This window comes from Phyllostomus discolor, chromosome 2 (genome assembly GCF_004126475.2).
Source record: "Phyllostomus discolor isolate MPI-MPIP mPhyDis1 chromosome 2, mPhyDis1.pri.v3, whole genome shotgun sequence".
Lineage (NCBI taxonomy): Eukaryota > Metazoa > Chordata > Mammalia > Chiroptera > Phyllostomidae > Phyllostomus > Phyllostomus discolor.
Window position 1 is genome coordinate 151,947,703 of NC_040904.2, and position 9,260 is coordinate 151,956,962.

The 9,260-nt window shown below is 46.1% G+C and overlaps 1 long non-coding RNA gene across 1 annotated transcript; it reads left to right on the top strand.

Annotated features, from left to right (window-relative positions):
• The first annotated feature begins 3,315 nt into the window (after positions 1-3,315).
• Positions 3,316-8,705, top strand: LOC118499028. The gene is made up of 2 exons (XR_004901527.1): positions 3,316-4,143; positions 7,772-8,705. It is a non-coding gene; the product is annotated as an uncharacterized LOC118499028 (long non-coding RNA).
• Positions 8,706-9,260: the final 555 nt, after the last annotated feature.

Consider the following 9,260-nt stretch of genomic DNA (forward strand, 5'->3'; position numbering starts at 1 on the left):
CTAAGGTCTTGGTCAATTGAAACAACAAATTTAGCAGAGAGAAGAGAGCAAGAGTGAGAGAGTGACAGCGAGAGAGAGAGAGAGAGAGAGAGAGAGAGAGAGAGAGAGAGCGCGCGCGCGCGCACGCGCGAGCAAGTCACCCCTGGGACCAATCATTCCTGGCTAAACAAATTAGCCTTAAAACAGAGCTACCATAAGTCAATTAAACAAGGCACTTACTTCCATATCATCAAATGGATAAAAAACTTTACCTGCAAGACTATTTTTCATTCATTTTTACTCTCATAGACTTTTACTATATTGTGTAAGTTTGTCTGGACTTATAAGAAATCATTTCATACATAATGATTATGGTCTATTTATACAATTATATTTCAGAAAGAAAGACATAGTTCTAGACCCAGGGGCTTTCGTAATGTGAAATACAATCTTTTGAGTACCGAAGATACATTTCCTGCAAAACCAACAGCAGGTGATGCCTTCTATTTATTTTCTAATCAGAGAAGTCATGAGACAATAAACTACTCCACTCCTCATATTAGTGGTTAGTTAATCTGATGTGGGAGAAGAGGTGAGGGCTGGAGGGAGAAAAATCTGTTTACAACATTTTGAGTGATGGTTCATTCAACAATGACAATCCCTTTCCCCCTTTCCTCTGCATTATAAAAGCAGCAGAGATGAAATGGGACTGAATTATTCTTCTCTAACTGGCAAAGGCTTCCAGGCAGGCAATCCGGAAGAAGTGGAGGGAGGAAGAGCCCAGCTCTCCTAGGGCTTCAGTTTAAAGCCTGTGGGGACTGGAGTGGAGACTCACTGCACATCTGTATTCCAGCAACCCACTCCCACATGAAGCTTGGGAATCCCAAGTGCCTGTTACTAAATATAGTGCCTGCTTTTCAGACTGACAGGAGAGCTCCTGCTGTGTCCCTGGAGCTAAATCTGCTTCACACACTCCTAATATGGTAAGCCCTGCAGCCTATCAGCCGGTGAGCCTAGAGGGAGCCAGCACTGTGCAACACAGGCCCTAAGGTTAACCCTTTTGTGGAAGGCAAGATGGAAGCTAGACTGACCGCTGGTCACTGCAGATTCTCTGGTTACTACAATGACAAGTCAAGTCAACGTGATCTGAAAGCCAGGATCCAGTGCCCATTCCAAATAGCACTGTTTGTGGACAATAAGCACTAGATCAAGGATGCAGGGCAAAACAAACTACCTACACCCCGTGGGTCACTGAAATAAAACAGGAAAAAAATAATAAAAGGAAAAGCATTCTCAGAAGGGTGGGAACATCAGTAGAAAACAGGACATCAGGGGGACTGACAATTGCATGCCACCCCCTCCCACCGCCTGCCTTGTCGGCTCTGTCACGGCAGCTGCTGCCCCAGCAAAAAGGACAACAGGTGTCCATGTTGGCTTTTTACAGCAGAACCAAGCAGTGAGCAGGGAATGGCTCCTGAGGCCACTTGATATTCTTCCTGGCCTGCTTGAGAGCCCACCACCCCGAGAACTGGCCATTTGGTGTTGCAGAGTGTTTCCCAAGAGCCCAAGGTCTGTGGCTCTTGCAGGAACAGTAAGGAAGAGCCAGCCAGGACTAGATAATAAATTATAGGGAAGCCCCTAATAATGCTAGAGAGGGGACTGAGATATTAAAAGTATCTTCCTCTTTTTCCTTGGGAAAAAAAGAAAAACCACTCATTGTAGCAGCTTCCCACCAACAGGGCTGGTGGGACTGGCAGGTTCCTTTTGGAGAGGAGGTGATGTATCAACACAAAGTCAAGTTTTTAGCAGTCTTCATCATGCTACCTGTTGCTAGGCTTCTCGGTGTGCCATTGGCTGCCAGAATTTGGTAGGTGGGTTAGAAGTCTACGGCAGGCTAGAGAGGGTAAGGATGCTTTTGAACAGCATCAAGTATTTATTCCTTAGGGATCAAATGTGGGAAGCCTTGGATGTAGGCTGGCTCTGCTCCTCCCTGTTTTGCGGTGATGACAGTGGTAGCAGGTGGCCAAGAGCGTGTGCGGATTTGCCTTTTGGAACGCTGCATCATAGAAACTGCTTTTCTCATTTTATTTTGCCAAGGCCAGAGTCCCCCAAGAAGCGCATTGTAGGAGATCTGTAAGTTAGATATTGGTTGGGCTTTTCTGACAAAAGGCATGGACAAAACTCTGCTGGCTACCATCTCCCTCCCAGTGATAGAACGGTTGTGTGCATGAAGTGAATTTCCCGACTCTCCAGTCCCACCCAGATGTGTGTCTGTTCCAACTATCACTCGCCTCTCTGAGGAGGGCCAAGAACCCCACCCTATGTGCTCAGGGTGGCTTTCAAATAGGATAGTTTGATGGGGCCCTGCAAAGTCTCAGGCTGCGGACAGGTCTTCTTCTGCCATGCTCCAGGCAGCTGTGGAGGAAAGTCCCACTCCTGACACAGGTGAGACCTTTTCTGACACAGGCCAGACCCTCTGTACTGACTTTTTGCCTAGGTAATGAAAGAAGAGAGAAGTCACTTACTGCTTCAGCTTGGTGTCTTTTGGGTTCTCAAGCCACTGGCTGTGCTCTGCCACCTCTGTACCTGCTCCCCTCCCCTTGAGCCCCAAGTCTGGCCCTTTCAAGCCACATCTTCTAACCCCCTCTGTGCCCTCTTGGGAGGGGTGGGTGAGCAGGACCTTCTGCTGTCTTCACCGCCCTCAGACCCCCTCCCTGGTTTGCTTTTTAAGCTTTCTTGTTGCATAAACTCACAAGTGAGCTGCTCAGTGCCCCTTAGAACCTTTGGTATCGATTCAGACAAAACTGTCTTAATAAATGTTTCCAGATACAAAAACCAACTTAGGTGTTTGAGGGGCAGAAACAAATAAACCTACAATTAACTCTTTCTTTCCCTTGTGATTTTTAAATGCAATAATCCTAATTCTCCTTCATCAACATGGCTCCTCTAGCTACTACAAAAAGTGTCAGAAAATGTAGAAAAAAAGGATAAAAAATAACATATAAGATCTCAACTTGTACCAACTGATATACCTATACACTCTATTACAAAGGGAATAAATGATGTCCAAGGGACAGAAAAGAAACACTAGGGGAAAATTTAAAAAGCATTACTTCATTTTAAATAAAATAGAGATGAAAAGTTCTCTATTAGAATTCATATTACTGCCCATATTTGCAACCTAAATGAGAAGAAATGGAGGAAGGTAGAGAATTCCCTTGAGTTCTTACTTCAGTGGTCACAGTTAACTTCACTAATTCACAAACAAAAGCTACGACGTAACTCCAGCCCACCTGCCCTGCCCCACCCCACCCCAGTGTGGGGAGATACTTTAGAGCAAAAGTTAATCCTGCTTTGATGCTTTGCGTCTCAGTAGTGTTAGGTCCTAAGAGAAAGTGGACCATGACCTTCACATGCTCATATTCACAAATGAGTTACATTAGAAGTTAATATTAACCAATAGGATTCACTTCATTCAACAATTACATTTTGAATTCTGCAACATGCCCTTCTCTGTTCTTGCTGAAGAAGATACTGTGGTGACCAAGACCAGTCCCCACCCTTTGGAGCTTTGAGTGGAGCAAACAGACCCAAACAAAAACAGAACAAAACTGATCGTCATCAAAGCCATGAAGGAAAGGAATAGGGTGAGATGGTGGGTAAGAGAACCTGTGTGAGGGGCACTACTTTAGTAAGTGTGGCCTGAGGAGAAAGACCTCTCTGAGAAGAGGATATTTTGAGTGAAGAGAGGCCGAGACTTGCAAAAGCTCCAACAGAAGAACCGGTTCCAGAAGTTGGAGGCATGGAAACAACCCCGAGCACAGCTTGAACCTCGTAAAACAGGGGGAGAGGGAACTGAGATTGGCCAGCAAGGAGGGATCACGATATTTATTCTAATTTCAGTAGGAAAGCATGCAAGGGATGTTAGCAGGGAAAGAATGTGATCTGATTTCCAGGTGAAATGTCAACAGTTTCTAAACAGAGCTCTAACAATAACTGCGGCTTTATCTTCCAAGAGATGCCGATGCGGATCTCTGGATACCTGCTGGGTGTCTGCACATCATCTTAGCAACTCAGGAGGCTCTCACAGCATCAGCCTCTTGAAGTTTGAAAATGTCTGCATCACCAGGGACCTGCGTTGATCCACATCCCAGAATATGCCAGGTAGGAATGCTCTTTTCTTTCATCTCTGGGTCAGGGACCAGCAGGATCTTCCTCTCTGTTTATACCCAAGAAAGTAACTAACTCCTGCCACCAACCTAGATGATGAGCTACCCACGGAGTTACAGAGGAGTGGGACCCTGGCCCTGATGCCACGTTCCCCACTCCAGGCTCGCACAGAGAGAGCTGGGCAAGGGAAGACAAGTCTGAGGTTCCGTGTCAGACCTCAGGCCCAGAAACAGACTGTTGCTAGTAAAACAGCCCACAAGGAACACGATTTCAGCAGCTGTGCTTTGGATGGATTCTCTTCCTTCTGCTTTTGGCTACCATGCCGATAGCTTTTTTAGATTCTGGCATCCTTAGCACATAAATGAAAATATCTACCCTGGATTCTTACCTGATCACTTTGGGTGGGGATGGAGGTAAAAAGAAAGGAGGTCAATTATATTTAATATGGAATGAGCTGAAAATATATTTTTGTAGTGGAGACCCTCTCTTCAAGGTTGACCACCCAAACTTTTCAGACTTACAAATAGAGGTGACATGATTCCCATGCCATAGAAGGGCCTCAAGGACCTCAATAAAATATCACTTAATATTGATGAGGGTTTTGGTTTTTTTTTTTTTTCATGCATGCCTTCCTTAGTCTCTGGCTCCAAAGAGGGTTAGTTGGAGAGACTTATGAAGGGCTGTCCAATGAGTAAGAGCCTAAATCCCAGGTCTAATTAGTAATGCTATTCAGCTTAAGATGAGCTGACATGCCCTTTGCAGGGCTTTGCATTGGTAAAGCACATGGATCGATAATAGTTTAAAGGTGGTTTCTCTCTGTTCACACATGCAACACAACAAAAGGAGAAGTTTTGTCTAGGAAGCACCAGAAAGATGTGTTTCTTCAAAGTGGGTAAAGGTGTAGGCAACAACCATTTTCACAGGAAACATCATCTGATCCATTACATTTTTTAAACACAGATTTATTGGGTAGGATTGTGTGAATGTATGCCTTTGGAGAAGTTCTCGAGGGTTGTCTTTTTTATGGGAAAAAAAATTCCTCTCAGCCAAGGGCAAGGAAACTATTTTAGTCAATAAAGAAATGGCTACGGCCTGTAATGTAACCCATGAAATAATTGTAGCCAGAGCCAGCCAATGCAATCATTGCAAAGGCTTAGGCCAGCACTAGCCTGTGACAAGGGGCCCCCTAGATAGCTGTGCTTTCATCTTCACAGCTCCTACTGCGGGAAAATACCATCGGATGACTTTCAAGCCCTAAATTTCTTTATGATTTATTAGGAAGGAATGAGAAAATTATAGACAGCCCTAAAAATTGAATAGAAGAGGAAATTCTTCTCAGTTTACTTAGAAAGGAAATAATTAAATTCTTTTGAAATGATCTTTTATCTTAAAGCACAAAAAAAGGGGACTTGGGGAAGGAAGAGACCAGAGCTAGGACACAAGTGGTCAGACCAAGTCTCTATAGGCCGATTGATAAAAATGGGTTAGATTAAAAGCCGGGATTGAATTAGGTCACCTTAGCACTTTGATCAGAGAGACCATTGACCACGTGTGACATTGCTCAATATTTGGCTGTTACAGCTGAAGGAAGGAAGAAGAATGCATTGCTGTAGTAGCCACTGTGGACTCACATCCAGACAAAGCACCTGATGAGCGGCGGAGTGTTAGGCATGGTCATTGTGCCCAAGACCCTGCATTTCCCTTCCTCAGGTTCCTCTCTCTGCCTCTCTCCACCCTGTTCTGTACCCGGGGGCAAGCTGTCTGTGCTTGTGGACAGCTAGCTGCCTCCTGCTTGGGTTAGAGACCCAAGCCTGCTTGCTTGGGAATTTCTCTGCTCTGTCCCTTCACCTCTCCTTATCGCCAACAGGCAGCATCCTGCCTGGTCACTGCCTCCAGGACTCCAGATCTCAGTGGGCTCTGAAAACAAATCACCTTCTCCTTGCCTTTCAGCCCTGGGAGTGATAATGGCTCTTTGCTCCTGCTAATCTCTGGATGATGCTTCACTGTGCTGTTCATTCCCTTCCCTCACCCACACCACTCCCAATAGCCGGTTCACTGCTTTCTCTTCACTTAAACCACTTGAGTGGAACTGGATTTCCTGCCAGGACACTGGCCCACACCATCCTGAATACATGTTCATGAAAAGACTGCAACTCTATTCTAAAGCAAATGGTTGTGTTACACCATTGGTACCTCATCTGGTGTCAATGCCTTCACGTGAAAAACAATGTGACATTAGTACAGAACCCAGATTCACAGTACATTTTTGTCTCTAGGCATTTTCAGCTGGAGGCTCATGGTTTTTAAATGCATGTCACAGGAGTCTGGGCCAGTGCCCTGAGACAGCGGCTGGAAGATCCACATTACTGGGGACCCAGCAGGAAGGGGCAGGGTAGCAGTGGTTAGCTGCAGCAAGCTTCCCTATTGGTGTCGGGAGAGCTTATGGCTCTAAGAATAGCCTCCAATTTATTTTTTTTTATTTTTTTAAAGATTTTATTTATTTATTTTTAGAGAGGGAAGGGAGGGAGGGAGAGAGAGAGAGAGGGAGACATCAATGTGCGGTTGCTGGGGGTTATGGCCTGCAACCCAGGAATGTACCCTGGCTGGGAATCGAACCTGGGACACTTTGGTTCCCAGTCCGCGCTCAATCCACTGAGCTACACCAGCCAGGGTTGAATAGCCTCCAATTTATAAAGGAATCAAAATATTTTATTTTCTTCCTGGGTATGAGTAGGTGGCCAAGATGAGAAGAAGACAGCAGAGAGAAAGAGGAGAAGAAAGCAGGTGGGGAAAGAGAGGATGGGGGGAAGGGAAAAAATGGGAAAGAAGGGGAAGGGGAGGGAAAAAGAGAGAGCCACTAATTCTTTCTTCAATTTTAGCCATGGCTAAATAAAGTCTCTTATTGAAAATTGAATAATATTACTTGCAGAATTACTGCCAAGATTTTTGTCTCGAGAAGGAGGCCAGCCTACACAGACACTGAATTTACAGCCTGGGGCTCAGAGGCCTCTCCCAGGCCCCCTCTCTAAAACACCCCTGGTCCTCCCTAATCCCCTGCCCCACGGTGTGTTCTATTTTTTCTCTTGGTATGGAACACTACCTGTCACACTCCATGACAGGACTTAGGTGTCTGTCTGTTGCTGGCTGTGCCGTCTGGCCTGTGTGCTCCACGAGGCCAGGTGTGCTGTTGTTCGGTCAGCAGGACGCAGTAGAGGGTGGGCATGGAGACCAAAGGGACAGGATACACGTGGGCATCCAGCAACCTGCAGTGGCCAGAGGAATGAGTGGCAGTGACCGAATGAACAGCTGTGATTACATTTTGTCTCAGAAAGTCTGAATTGAGGACACTTTCTAATTCAAAAACCAATCTCCAAAAATTCCTCTCTGAGAAAACCCGATTCAGGGCTTGATTCACATGTTGTTCGTGGCAGAGAATGAAGTGTCTCTTTTCTCGTCATCAGTGCTTATTTTCTTCCTATGAAAATAAGAAAGAAAGGACTCCAGATGGAGAGCCCCACATTGTTGGCGGATTTAGAAAAACTCCCCTGGAATTCGTATGGGTGATGCAGTTTGGTGCAGACTGACAAGTGAGTAATCTTCCATCTTATCGCTTTAATTTCAGGCTTCAGAGATGCCCAGCTCTGTTGTTCAAAGTGTTTTATTAAAAATTGGTGAGGAGAGAAAAGAAGTCTCTGAGGGCCTGTCTGATTTCATTACCTCTGACAGAGCACACAGACGGAGCAGAGCCCCAGAGGGCCGAGGAGGGCCGCCCTTTGAGGTGCTGGGTGATGCGCAGGCCTCTGGAGCCATGGATACTGAATCCAGATGTCCTCGTCTGCTGGCATCTCGCACAGATCCTGGACGCTCAGTGTGTAACCTGGCGTCGACTTCTCAATCATCAAACCCCCAGCATTCTAGTTGGAAGATGGACACCCACAGATCCCCAAATTTTCATTGGTTTCAGTAATGTAACTTCTACTGTTGCTCCTCTCATTAGCAAAACTCTGTTCTCTAGTGGTTCTCTCTGTAAGTTCTATTCCCCTGTGGCTTTCATGGATAGCCTGAATCCAGCATTCTGCAAAGAGCGGGTGCTACCATTGAGATTGCAATCCAGACAACAGTTGAATCCTCCAAGGTCCGGATACAGATCGCACAAGATCCTTAAAGGCAGGGACTCACCAGATGCCACCGACTAAAATGGAAGAAGAGACTGGCTTGTATGTTCCGTAAGAAGAAGCCCTCCGTCACGTAAAGATAGCCACAGAGCCAAGCAGGCTGCCTTCTCCCACACATATTTTTCTGGTTGCTAAGGGAGGTCTCCAGCCTCAAAAGTGGCCCTGATGAAAGATGCCCTGTGAAGCTTGGGGAAGGTGTCGGATGAACACAGGAAGTGAAGAGCCCCGGACGGGCCACCAGGATCCCCACTCCAGATCACTCTCCTCCTCCACCATGGACTTTCTCAGCCCTAGAGACAGGTTACTATCAACTGAGAGCTTTTTAAAAGTACTGGTGCCTGGGCAACCCTCCAGAACAATTAAAATAGGATCAGATTAGAATCTCTATTGCCACCCCAAATTTTAGCAGAATGTGTAAGGTTATAAAAAGTTTGGGAAAACCTTAAGTGCAGAAAATTCAAAGTTAATGCAGAGAGTGAGTGTCTTCAGTCCCCCTCACCACCCTCTCCCTCTCAGAGGGCGGGCGTGGCATCGCCTAAACCAAGGGTTCATGGCCAGAGAGGAAGGCAGAGCTAGGACAACACAGGAGTGGGAGGGCCAGCCCCAGAGCTCCGTCCCAATTTCATTGCTGCCTGGGACACCCCTGCACAGCCAGCCAGGGCAGAGAGACTGCCCAGTTTACCTAAGTCCCCAAGCCCCTGTCTTTGATTCTTTGTCAGGGTCACAGGCCACCACCAAAGATAAAAGGATTCCTCCCTCCCACTACCAATCCCTTCCGACTTTATCTACAATTCTGTCCCTGCTTAACCTACTTCCTGTGATCACAGGAGAAAGGAGGGTAGGTAGCTTTTTATTTCTGATACAGTCATTTCCAACTCCAGATAATCCGACTTAAGATTTTTCAAATTTACAATGGTGTGAAAGCGACACATATTC